Source organism: Ovis canadensis, chromosome 1, assembly GCF_042477335.2.
Source record: "Ovis canadensis isolate MfBH-ARS-UI-01 breed Bighorn chromosome 1, ARS-UI_OviCan_v2, whole genome shotgun sequence".
In the NCBI taxonomy this organism is placed as follows: Eukaryota; Metazoa; Chordata; class Mammalia; order Artiodactyla; family Bovidae; genus Ovis; species Ovis canadensis.
In genome coordinates this window covers 234663307-234676758 of record NC_091245.1, presented here as the reverse complement: position 1 = coordinate 234676758, position 13452 = coordinate 234663307, and the positions used below count along the sequence as shown (strand labels likewise).

At 39.9% G+C, this 13452-nt stretch overlaps 1 protein-coding gene and 1 pseudogene across 3 annotated transcripts in view; one reads left to right on the top strand and one right to left on the bottom strand.

Moving 5' to 3' along the window:
• KCNAB1 (potassium voltage-gated channel subfamily A regulatory beta subunit 1) overlaps window positions 1–13452 on the top strand; it is a 480074-nt gene that overhangs the window by 52593 nt on the left and 414029 nt on the right. The window lies entirely within an intron of this gene.
• On the bottom strand, window positions 9119–9245 carry LOC138431617 (small nucleolar RNA SNORA70; annotated as a pseudogene).

The following is a 13452-nucleotide window of genomic DNA, read 5'->3' as shown; positions in this document are numbered from 1 at the left end:
GCCAGGACAAATATCGATAACCTCAAATATGCAGATGATACCACCCTTATGGCAGAAAGTGAAGAGGAACTAAAAAGCCTCTTGATGAAAGTGAAAGAGGAGAGTGAAAAACCTGGCTTAAAACTCAACATTCAAAAACAAAGATCATGACATTCTGTCCCATCACTTCATGGGAAATAGATGGGGAAACAATGGAAACAGTGAGAGACTTTATTTTTTAGAGCTCCAAAATCACTGTAGATGGTGACTGCAGCCATGAAATTAAAAGACACTTGCTTTTTAGAAGAAAAGCTATGACTAACCTAGACAGCATGTTAAAAAGCAGAGACATTACTTTGCCAACAAAGGTCTGTCTAGTCAAAGCTATGGTTTTTCCAGTAGTCATGAATGAATGTGAGAATTGGACTATAAAGAAAGCTGAGCACCAAAGAACTGATGCTTTTGAACTCTGGTGTTGGAGAAGACTCTTAAGAGTCCTTTGGACTGCAAGGAGATCAAACCAGTCCATCCTAAAGGAGATTAGTCCTAAGTGTTCATTGGAAGGACAGATGTTGAAGCTGAAACTCCAATACTCTGGCTACCTGATGCAAAGAACTGACTCATTGGAAAACACCCTGATGCTGGGAAAGATTGAAGGCAGGAGGAGAAGGGGATGAAAGAGGATGAGATGGTTGGATGGCATCACCAACTCAACAGACATGAGTTTAAGCAAGCTCCAGAAGTTGGTGACAGAGAAGCCTGACGTGCTGCAGTCTGTGGAGTTGCAGAGTCAGATACAACTGAACAACTGAACTGACTGACTGATTCATTTTTTAAATCGAGACAAATAGATATTACTTTTACCAATCTGAATGGGCTCAATCAAGGAAAAAAAATCATAGCAAAAATATTAGTAGGAAAAACAACCAACTATTAGGATTTGTAAATTTGGGGTGATAAGAATGTATGTGATTTTCCCTCCTTCCTCTATTTTTCATTTCCAAATTTTTGCATTACTATTATAAAAGGAAGGAAAATTACAATTAAAATTAGGTTTTAAGAATTTAAGATATATGCTTTTGAAGTTCTTTTTTGAGCTACCTTGGATCTAAAACAAATACTGAGATTCAATAGTCTAATCTGTAGTGAGGTTTACAGATAAAGATTCTTGTTCTGAATTTAACCTGGAAAAAAGTTTAAGCCTTTATGTAGTTAAGACATTGAAATACATTCTACCAAAATTCTTCCATTCTGTAGATAACCTTGAACAGCATAGACCATCTCTATCAGTTTTTCTGTTAGTTTTTCAGTTAGTTTTTCTGTACACACACACACACACACACACACACACACACACATCTCAAGCTGGCTTAAGTAATAAAGAAAACTAACTGGCACACATAATTAAAAAGTCCAGAGATAGGGAAAACTTCAGGGCAAGGTAGATTTAAGATACAAACACTGTGGACAGGATCTAGTTTCTCTGTCTTCACATTCGTGTTTTTCTTTTTCGTTATGGCTCCACGTCAGCTCCATATGATGGTCTGTGGCAGCCTCAAGTTCTTCTCTCCTCTTCAAGATGGATGACAAAGCTCTCATTCACTTCTAGAAGGAAAGAAGGAAAAAGTAGCTTTCTTTTCCTAGAAGTTCCATTTTTTCATTGACCTTGGTTTTAATTGGGTGACCTGTCCACTCTGGACCACTTCCCAGATCTGGGTGATGGAAGAAGCTACCTGACTTCTGTAGCTTCATGCTTAACCCGTTATGGAGGATGGAAAGGCAGACTACTCTTGATGTGAGAAAAGAGAAGTCCATTATAGTGAGGCAGTATCGACTGCGTGTGTTGACCATGTTCTCTACTGATCATATTTAGAGGGAACCAATGAATCCTAAGCTGGAATAGCAAAGAGATCATAGCAGTAAGGTTCCAGTTAGTCAAGTATCTGGAAACTGGGGATGAGGCTACTCCACTCTTAACCACCTGTGAGCTGTCTCCATTCCTTGAGCTTTGGATCTGTTTCTTAGTTCTCCTCTTGCTCTAAAATCCTCTTTTTATCTTTAAAGGGATATTTTCCTCTATTAGTCTGCATCTCAAGTAGCTTGTGCTACTTAATCATATAACTAAAGCAAGCAGAAATCTCATTTAAATAAAGGTAAGAAAAGAAACATTGGCTTTAAATGCTATTTAATTTAGTATGGAAAGTAATGCATTTTTAATAAGGAACACATTAAAAACTCATAAATTGGTTTATTTATAAGATGGTTAGCCACCCCACCCACCAATTGCCTCATAAATACAGTTAAGTTCCATCAACTGTTCAGCAAGTGCAATTCTACAAATGCTGTGTTTCATCTTGTGTCTGATTACAGTAGTTTTCCTTCCACACACACTGTATGTAAAGAGTAAGTGCACAGATTTTAGAATCTGAGGAGATGTTGGAGATAATTTAGTATCTCACCCCAAATTCCTTCAGTAATCTTACAAATAAGTTTTCTGAGGCATGAAGAAGTTAAATAATCTGCTAATACTCACATAGAATGTTTGTTAGGTTCTAGTTAAGAATTTAACTAAAGGCTTTTTATCTACTAGTTTACTCTTTGCACAACACAGTTGTTCAAATCAACAAAGATTGACTGAGCACCATACTGGGCAGTATGCCAGTCACTGAGCACAGAGTAATGGCAAAACATGATTCCTGGCTTCAAGCAACTCTGAGAGCAGTCTAGTAGGGGAGACAGTCATGTCAACCAGACAATTAGAATCTGGCATGACAAATGCAACATTGCTGTTTAAAACACAGTTATAATGTATTAGATTAGAGTGAAAAAATGATGAATGATCTCTTGGGAGTCAAGAATAACTTTGAAGAGTTGTTTCATGCACAGGATTTTGTAGGATGAATAAGAGTATAATAGTTGATTCAAGATGAAGGTTGAGGGAACATGTGATATGGAGGGAACAGTATATTTGAAGACCCAGAAGTGATGGTTGTAAAGCAAGTTCTGGAGACAGCTGTGGATTGATTACTGACTCTTATAAAGTAAATGACCTACACTATTTTATCCCTTCTTCCCATTCACTTTTCTCATCAGTAAAATGGAAACAGTGATACCTATTCCATAGGGTTATGGAGAAAATGAAATAATGTTACAATTATAAAACATATAACATAAGAGGAACTCAGGAGCAGGCATCTATTCTTCTCTATCTTGCTTCTTCTCCTCTTCCTCCTTGCCCCAGCAAACCTTCTGGGTAAGGAGAGAGAGCTCAAAGAAGAGTGTAAGAGGCAGGAAAGAAATAGATCATTGGAGGAGCTGGCCATGAAAAATTATTGAGGCATCACTAGGTAAGAAATAACAAGATTAAATTGATATCCTTAAAAGGTGTTTTTGGAAGAACTGTGTACAGGAAACTGATAGAAATCTATTTTAATAATCTAGGTGAGAGGGCTTGGAGACATAAGGAAGGGCATGGAAAGGAATGAAGAAGGCAAGGATTGAATGATTTGGGAGGTGCCATGAGCGGGATCTATTCTGGTATAGTTTAATTCTCTGCATCCTGGTTTTCATTTCCACGTGTCTGGAAGGGAAAACACTCACAGATCTAATTAGGCCCCCAAGGAGGCATCGCACTCTGCCTCAGGAAGGAGGCAGACAGGGAGTGCTCCACAGCTGCAGCTACTGCTCATGGCTGTCTTGTCTCTAAAGTGCTTTCACAGAATCGCTTAACTCATCTACATCCTCATTCACAGGATAAGAAGCACCACAGAGCACCACTGCACCAGCAGATCTTTTCTCCCTTGTCTGACTTTAAAGCAGCTCCTTAAACCACTGCATTCTTAAGGCAATTATCTCTTCACTACTATTTGTTAACTGAGAACAAACCTCAATACATTACTTTTAAGAAGCTCAAGACTTCCCTCTAAGGTTGGCCCATGTCTCTTATTTAACAGGAATTGAGGGCTTGGTGAGTGCAGTCTGGCACTGGGGAACTCACATCAAATCTCTGGAATCAACTGTTACTACCTCTGTTACCTCCAATTGCAAGCTTCTACTTCCTGTAAAAAAACAAACCAAATCAACCTGTGGCCTTTTACTACCTGCTTGTCTTTCTTGTCTCATAGTACTGTTAACAACTCCCTTATTGATAATCAAACTGAAATATGGAGTCATTAGTCTCGCGCACACACACAGGATACCCCTCACCCCTGCCCCACCCTCCCCAGATTACTGATAGCAAGAAAAAGAATGTTATCTGACTGCCAAACTCCTAACACGGGTGTGCCAGTTAGAGGGAGGTTTTATCCCCTTCATTTCATGTTGTTTTTAGATCTAACTAGTATTTCACTTTTGTTCTTTTTGAATCTAGCCATCTATACATTTTGAAAAATGTTTTAATTCTTCTCACAAATGGATTTCTTTGCATAATCTCTGAAGGCTATTCCATAGAAACAAAACATTGTAGCTTCACACTTTTCATAAAATGATTGATCTTTGAATTAAATACCTACATAATATCTATATATGTGAGACCAGATAAAAATGAGTGAAGAATTATCGGCAAGGTATGTCTACTTTTATTTATAAAAGTCATTGTGCTTTGACTACTTGTATTATAAAGACACTACTAACAATTTACTTACAGTGACACATGAATTTTTGATTTAGATTTGAAAGCATTCTAAGAACTCACTAACCTTAGAACAAACATCAGAACAGTGTGTTTGGGATACCTGATTTTCATCATTGGGCACATAAAAGAAGCCTTTGGAAAGCTCCCATCTGAAGTGCTTTCATCACTTGAAACCATCACATGATTTTTTAAACACTGTTTGAAGCCGAACTGAAAGGATTGTGTATTTAGAATATATTTATACTGGATGCTTTAAAGCAAAAAAGAGCATATAGTAGCAATAATGCTATATCTGTTTATTTTTGTGTAATATGTAAATCTGGCATTTCTTGCAATTTTAGGTCTATCAATTATGAAACAATCAGTTAATAATTTTGACCACCTGCTACATACAAACTATTATGCTAGACACTAATAAGGCTAACTAGGTCTCAAAACATCCCATCAGCTGCTTTCAGTCATCTCTCTCCTGACCATCTTGTGAGGACTGTTGCCTTATTTTCATTGTATGTTCAGCTGCTGCTGCTGCTGCTAAGTCGCTTCAGTTGTGTCCGACTCTGTGCGACCCCATAGATGGAAGCCCACCAGGCTCCCCTGTCCCTGGGATTCTCCAGGCAAGAATACTGGAGTGGGTTCCCATTTCCTTCTCCAGTGCATGAAAGTGAAAAGTGAAAGTGAAGTTGCTCAGTCGTGTCCGACTCTTAGCGACCCCATGGACTGCAGCCTACCAGGATCCTCCACCCATGGGATTTTCCAGGCAAGAGTACTGGAGTGGATTGCCATTGCCTTCTCTGATGTTCAGCTGAGTCTGCAGCAATTCAGAGTCAAATTGGAGAGAATCATAGCTGTTATCAAGACATGGAGTCTTTTACTTGGTAAGGTGGCTGCTAACATCCCTCGTAGATATGTGGTATCTATGAAATTCCTTCAGATCATTCAGATTGGTGACTCAACGTGAAGCTGTTTGCTAGGCAGCATCATGGCATCCTTTGGTTAAAAAAAAAAAACAACAAAACAAAACACATGTCTTGACCTTGAAACAGCCAGGGAGTCTGCCTACTCTGCTAGCTCCCAATAAGTAAAACAACTCTTCATCTCTTTTATGTGATTAGCTGCTTCAGACTTAAATCAAAGGAAACTAGAATCCCTATTGACACTGCTTTAAGAAATAAGATCAGAAAAATAAGGAAAAGCATTCTACAAAGTCAGTTATGGGATTCACAAAACTTAGGCACTCTGAAGTTAGTAACTCATTGCAGAAAAATTAGGTAGTTTAGAAGACTGCTCTTAATACTTGAGTTTAAATGTGGGTTATTCAATAGTGTTTAAGAACAGAATTCACATGCTATCCAACATGGTAGCCACCAGTCACCTGTGGCTTCCCTTGTGGCTCAGATGGTAAAGAATCTGCCTGCAGTGTGGGAGACCTGGCTTTGATCCCTGGGTCAGGAAGAAAGGAATGGCTATCCAGTGCAGCATTCTTGCCTGGAGAATCCCATAGACAGAGGAGCCTGGTGGTCTACAGTCCATGGGGTTGCAAAGAGTTGGACACGACTGAAGTGACTTAACAGTGGCTGTATCAGTTATAGTTAATTTAACATTAAATTAAAATTCAGTTCCTCAAGTAGCATTAGCCAAATTTAAGTGCTTATACCCATATGAGGATAATGGCTACTGTGTTGGACAGTGAAGATACAGAACATTTCCATCATACAATGGAATAACCCTGCATTAAAATAGCAACTCAAGACAAGACTCTCAGACTTAAACTTCTTAAGGTTTGCTTTTATGGATTTCTTTCAGATTTTCAAATGAACTATGTCATCAAAATTTTTTTATATAGCCCCCTATTTTGAGCCACCAAGTCATGGGGACTCTGGTTAGCCATGATGTCAACCTTGTGGTGAAAGTATAAGAATAATGATCATTAAGTACCAAATTACTACATGGCACTGAGGTTGATTCAGTAATTTGAAAATAAAACTCTGTTATGGAGAAGATGTCAGAATGTGCCTCACCAAAAGCATTTTGCTTTATGCTACTCCCTGTGTTCAGCTATTTTTCAAGCCAATGAGAAGTATTATTTGAACTTGGTGATTAAATCACCACAGTGAACAGATTTCTGGCACCAGCTGAACCCTAAAATTAGGGAAAGAGATATATGATTTTTTTCCTTTATTCTTGTCAGTTCAAATCCAGCCATAACTTTTTGCCGGGTGTAGACATTTAGATGAGAAAGCACTTTTAACTCAACTTTATCTTGTTATTTCATTACCCTTTTGCAGCAATGACAAACTTTGTACTGAATTATAAATCAAGGCCAAACGTTGCATAGATGCCACAGTACAAAGATTCATTTAGTGTGCATACAACCTTATGATCTACAAGGTGATTCATCACTTGTTTCCCTGTCTTCCCCCTGAGGGGTTGCTTGATGCATACTAATGTACAAAAGTCAATGCTGAGCATCTAGCCTGCAACATCTTGCATCTTATCGCTCTCAGATTGAACTGATTCTTAACCCACTGGCTGCGGGGAGGATTGCTTTTCAGAATCTATTACCTAAATATGATGAATTAATCTGGAAAAGTAGTGAAATATGAAATATGGCTTGCCCTACCTCCCCTTTGTCTGTTGACAGTTTAGCCAACACTACAGTTTAGATGTGACCAAATAAGAAAGACAGGAAATGTAAGATGAGTGCCCCAGAAGAAGAGAGAGTATTACAACTTCCAAAGTTCATTCACATACAGTGTCCCATTTGAGCCTCACATCATTCTGTACATGAGCAGAGAAGGTTTCACTGCCTCAAATGAGGCCACTCTCTTGAAAAGAATTTATCATTTTCCACCTGTATTCCTCTCCACTTGCTTCTGTGTGTAATTATTGGCACACATGGCCATCTCTCTCACTAAATTTGAAAGTATATATGGGATGGGACCATGTTCATAACCATCTTATTTTCCTGGCATCTAGCATGATACCTAGTATGTGAGTTATTCATTTGCCCAGAAGAAGAAAGGTGAATATAACACAAAAGATCTATAAAGGAGTTAGAATGTTTTTAAGGGAGAAAAACATTACTGCTGGGTTTTGTTGCTTAGGTTGTTTGCTCTACCCAAGTCCAGGAAGATGCTGTTTAGCATGATCTGGGTCACATAGTAGATATTTAGCAAGGGAGCTGCATCTAGGATGCAGATCTCCTTTCCTAGGACCTTTCCCACTAAAACTTCCTATTTTTTATGCCACTGATTCTTTAAGACAATTCCATTTCTTTCTGTAGCTAGTCCAATAAAAAGGAGAGTGAATTATACCTTATATGAAATAGAAATAGATTGCAAATGCTTAAGTAGGAAGAATTGAAAAGTTGTGCTGCTGTTTATACTTTTGGATGGCATCACTGACTTGATGGACATGTGTTTGAGCAAGCTCTGGGAGTTGGTGATAGACAGGGAAGCCTGGTGTGCTGCAGTCCATGGGGTCACAAAGAGTCAGACATGGCTGATCGACTGAACTGACCTGATGTGGTCTAAAACCCTTTTGATGTGAAAGGAGATCCTGAGGAGAGCAGATGGGTGACTGAAGTATTATACTATAAGCTGGGCTGTGATCACAGACAGACTGATGGTTTAGCTGGTCACTGGTAGACACACACATGTGATACTGTGTGTGATCAGTGCACCAAAGGTCTCAGCTTGGAGAGTCAAGAAAAAGGGGAGCTGGAGCTTAGGTGAACAGAATAGAGGGGACTGAGGAGGGAGCAATCCCAGCAATCAGAAGGACTTTGTGTTTCTCGTGAGTTCATGCTCCTAACTAACAAAATATAGCATGAAGTTGACTCTATTAAAAACATCAGAACTTCTCTAGAGATCTTCTATGTTGCATCCAGCTTTCTTCTTCTGAGCAACTGTTTTGGAATATGTTTAATATGTTTCATGTTTTCACTTATATTTATCTTTGTTGTTTTTCAGTCACTAAGTCATGTCTGACTCTCTGCAACCCCATGAACTACAGCATGCCAGGCTTCCCTGTCCTTCACTATCTCCTGGAGTATGCTCAAATGTTTGTCTTTAACATTACTTGTTTTTTGAACAGGAAAGTATGACTTAATGTTGGGTGTGAGTAAGAAGGGAATAGCACAAAGTTTCTTATGAGTGTGAGGCCCATTTGTCCAGGAGCCACTATTAGGAATGTATTTGATTCTTTAGCCATCTGGGATGAACCCTTTTTCTGCCACCATGTCCTCAAATTCTTTTGCATTAAAATTAATAAATCCTCACTTGTTGGAGATGTGGATCCTCTGGCAGCCAGGAAACTTGAACTTGGTCTTGAGCAGGGTCTCAGTCACATGCTCCTTTTTCTTCAGCTTGGTGTGGATGGACATGATGACTTGGCCAAAGTAGAACTTGGCCACTGTGCCTAGGGCTTTCCAAAGGTATCCCACATACATGTCTGAAGCCTAGATTTGGGACAGCACAAGGTCAGACATGCACGTTCACTGGAGAAGCTTGTCTTTCAGGTCACTCAGGGAAGCTATACCGGCAACATACACCACTGAGGAGGCTGCTGCTTGAGGCCGTTGCACCCTGGGCTCCCATGGGGAAAAGAACAGAGTTGGCTTAGTTGGCTACAGAGTAACATTACTTTTGTATTTATGATTTGCTTCCCTTTGTACTTCTGATCTATATTTGTTTTAGTTTTCAAACAGAGATGATCAGTTCCCACTTTTGAATACCCTTTCCAAAATGCAGTATTTGGATGCAATCTCAAAAAAACCAAAATGATCTCTCTTCATTTCTAAGTCAAACCATTCAATATCACGGTAATCCAAGCCTATCCCCCAACCAGTAATGCTGAAGAAGCTGAAGTTGAACGGTTCTATGAAGACCTACAAGACCTTTTAGAACTAACACCCCAAAACGATGTCCTTTTCATTATAGGGGACTGGAATGCAAAGGAGGAAGTCAGGAAACACCTGGAGTAACAGGCAAATTTGGCCTTGGAATGTGGAATGAAGCAGGGTAAAGGCTAATAGAGTTTTGCCAAGAGAATGCACTGGTCATGGCAAACATCCTCTTCCAACAACACAAGAGAAGACTCTACACATGGACATCACCAGATGGTCAACACCGAAATCAGATTGATTATATTCTTTGCAGCCAAAGATGGAGAAGTTCTATACAGTCAACAAAAACAAGACCAGGAGCTGACTGTGGCTCAGATCATGAACTCCTTATTGCAAAATTCAGACTTAAATTGAAGAAAGTAGGGAAAACCACTAGACCATTCAGGTATGACCTAAATCAAATCCCTTATGATTATACAGTGGAAGTGAGAAATAGATTTAAGGGACTAGATCTGGTAGATAGAGTGCCTGATGAACTATGGATTGAGGTTCGTGACATTGTACAGGAGACAGGGATCAAGACCATCCCCATGGAAAAGAAATGCAAAAAAGCAAAATCGCTGTCTGGGGAGGCCTTACAAATAGCTGTGAAAAGAAGAGAAGCGAAAAGCAAAGGAGAAAAGGAAAGATATAAGCATCTGAATGCAGAGTTTCAAAGAATAGCAAGGAAACATAAGAAAGCCTTTTTCAGAGATAATGCAAAGAAATAAAGGACAACAATAGAATGAGAAAGACTAGTGATCTCTTCAAGAAAATTAGAGATACCAAGAGAACAATTCATGGAAAGATGGGCTCGATAAAGGACAGAAATGGTATGGACCTAACAGAAGCAGAAGATATTAAGAAGAGGTGGCAAGAATACACAGAAGAACTGTACAAAAAAGATCTTCACAACGCAGATAATCATGATAATGTGATCACTAATCTAGAGCCAGACATCTTGGAATGTGAAGTCAAGTGGGCCTTGGAAAGCATCACTATGACCAAAGCTAGTGGAGGTGATAGAATTCCAGTCGAGCTATTTCAGATTCTGAAAGATGATGCTGTCAAAGTGCTACACTCATTATGCCAGCAAATTTGGAAAACTCAGCAGTGGCCACAGGACTGGAAAAGGTCAGTTTTCATTCTAATCCCAAAGAAAGACAAAGCCAAAGAATGCTCAAACTACTGCACACTTGTACTCATCTCACATGCTAGTAAAGTAATGTCAAAATTCTCCAAGCCAGGCTTCAGCAATACATGAGCCATAAACCGGCAGATGTTCAAGCTGGTTTTAAGAAAGGCAGAGGAACCAGAGATCAAATTGCCAACATCCGCTGGATCATGGAAAAAGCAAGAGAGTTCCAGAAAAACGTCTATTTCTGCTTTATTGACTATGCCAAAGCCTTTGACTGTGTGGATCACAATAAACTGTGGAAAATTCTGAAAGAAATGGGAATACCAGACCACCTGACCTGCTTCTTGAGAAACCTGTATGCATGTCAGGAAGCAACAGTTAGAACTGGATATGGAACAACAGACTGGTTCCAAATAGAAAAAGGAGTACGTTTAAGGCTGTATATTGTCACCCTGCTTATTTAACTTATATGCAGAATACATCATGAGAAACGCTGGGCTGGAAGAAGCACAAGCTGGAATCAAGATTGCCGAGAGAAATATCAACAACCTCAGATATGGAGATGACACCACCCTTATGGCAGAAAGTGAAGAGGAACTGAAAAGCCTCTTGATGAAAGTGAAAGTGGAGAGTGAAAAAGATGGCTTGAAGCTCAACATTCAGGAAACTAAGATCACGGCATCTGGTCCCATTACTTCATGGAAAATAGATGGGAAACAGTGGAAACAGTGTTAGAGTTTATTTTGGGGGGGCTCCAAAATCACTGCAGATGGTGATTGCAGCCATGAAATTAGAAGATGCTTACTCCTTGGAAGGAATGTTAGGACCAACCTAGATAGTATATTCAAAAGCAGACATATTACTTTGCCAAGAAAGGTCTGTCTAGTCAAGGCTATGGTTTTTCCAGTGGTCACGTATGAATGTGAGAGTTGGACTGTGAAGAAAGCTAAGTGCTGAAGAATTGATGCTTTTGAACTGTGGTGTTGCAGAAGAATCCTGAGAGTCCCTTGGACTGCAAGGAGATCCAACCAGTCCATCCTAAAGGAGATCAGCCCTGGGTGTTCATTGGAAGGACTGATGCTGAAGCTGAAACTCCAATATTTTGGCCACCTGATGCGAAGAGTTGACTCATTGGAAAAGACCCTGATGCTGGGAGGGATTGGGGGCAGGAGGAGAAGGGGACGACAGAAGATGAGATGGCTAGATGGCATCACCGACTTGATAGACATGAGTTTGAGTAAACTCCAGGAGTTGGTGATGGACAGGGAGGCCTGGCATGCTGCAGTCCATGGGGTCACAAAGAGTCAGACACAACCGAGTGACTAAACTGATCTGAAGTGAACTCAAATCTTTTGAATTGAAATTTCAAATCTTGTTAAATTGGTAAACTGTTTACTGTATTCCCTCAAGGCCTTTCCTCCTCTCTAGATCACAGAGTGATTCCTGGAAAGCGGTGAGGGATTTCTAGGTCATGCTCATGTGCAAAAGAAAGCATATTGGGATGTTGGGAACTGAATTGTGGGGATGGCCTGGCTTCTGGCTGGAGTCTGCCTCCTTCATTTCTTCCCATTTGCAGATGTTCAGTGATGATACATATATAAGAGAAAGGGAAATGGTTTACTTGAAATAGAGCTAATGTGCCAAGATAAATCACAGGAGTCATGAGAACATGTAATATGGCAAATAACATGCTGGGCTTAACACCTTTTCATGTAGTGAACAAATCATTCTCAGTGTTATGATGTAGGAGAAATAGAAATGAGGTGGCTCAAGAGTTCCTGCCACGTGGTCCTGTGGTCTGTGGAGGCCACATCAGGTTCCAGTACAGACAAAGGCCCTGGAGGTTTTAGCTTTCCTTAGGCAAGGGAAGCAGATGATACATTTGAAAACAGGAATGTGATATAAGGACTTCAAAAGAAATCGTGTGGTAGAACTAGAGGGGAAGTAACAGTAAGTTTGCAAAGTAGTAGGTAACCCCAAAATAAATGTTGATATGTTATTTTTATCATTGCACTAGAAAAAATTTAAAGTTTGTGTATATAAGTAGGCAATAATATGGGATATTTTAAAACAACCCTAATTAATGAAATTCAATGAGATCCCAGTACTACTTGCTGCTGCTGCTGCTGCTGCTGCTGCTAGGCGCTTCAGTTGTGTCCAACTCTGTGCGACCCCAGAGACAGCAGCCCACCAGGCTCCCCCATCCCTGGGATTCTCCAGGCAAGCACACTGGAGTGGGTTGCCATTTCCTTCTCCAGTGCATGAAAGTAAAAAGTGAAAGTGAAGTCGCTCAGTCATGTCCGACTCCTAGCAACACCATGGACTGCAGCCTACCAGGCTCCTCCATCCATGGGATTTTCCAGGCAAGAGTACTGGAGTGGGTTACCATTGCCTTCTCCCAGTACTACTTATGTGGTTTTAAATCTGTTAAAAGGCTTTCAAATCTTCATCTATTAGCTGTTTGCAAATAGTTTGTTTGCTTCTTGCTAACTGCACTATTGTACAGACAACTGAATAGTTGAAATTAGCAGACAGAGTGTGTACAGTGAATAAACTGGTCAATAAGTTTTATGACAAAGCTTTATTCCAAATAAGCTTCTTTCTCCCAAATAAAGTCCTTCTACAAGATTGGGATTTTTTTTTTTTTTTGGGGGGGGATTTTTGACTAACATCTTATAAAGACTTTTTAGGAGTTTTATGAACCAGTTTATATTTGTAGTGATTTAGTTGGCAGAACATTTGGGAGTTGTCTGGACACAGGCCCTGCTTGGTTGTGCTGGACTGTGCCTGCAGGGAAGAATGACCAGTACTGCCTTA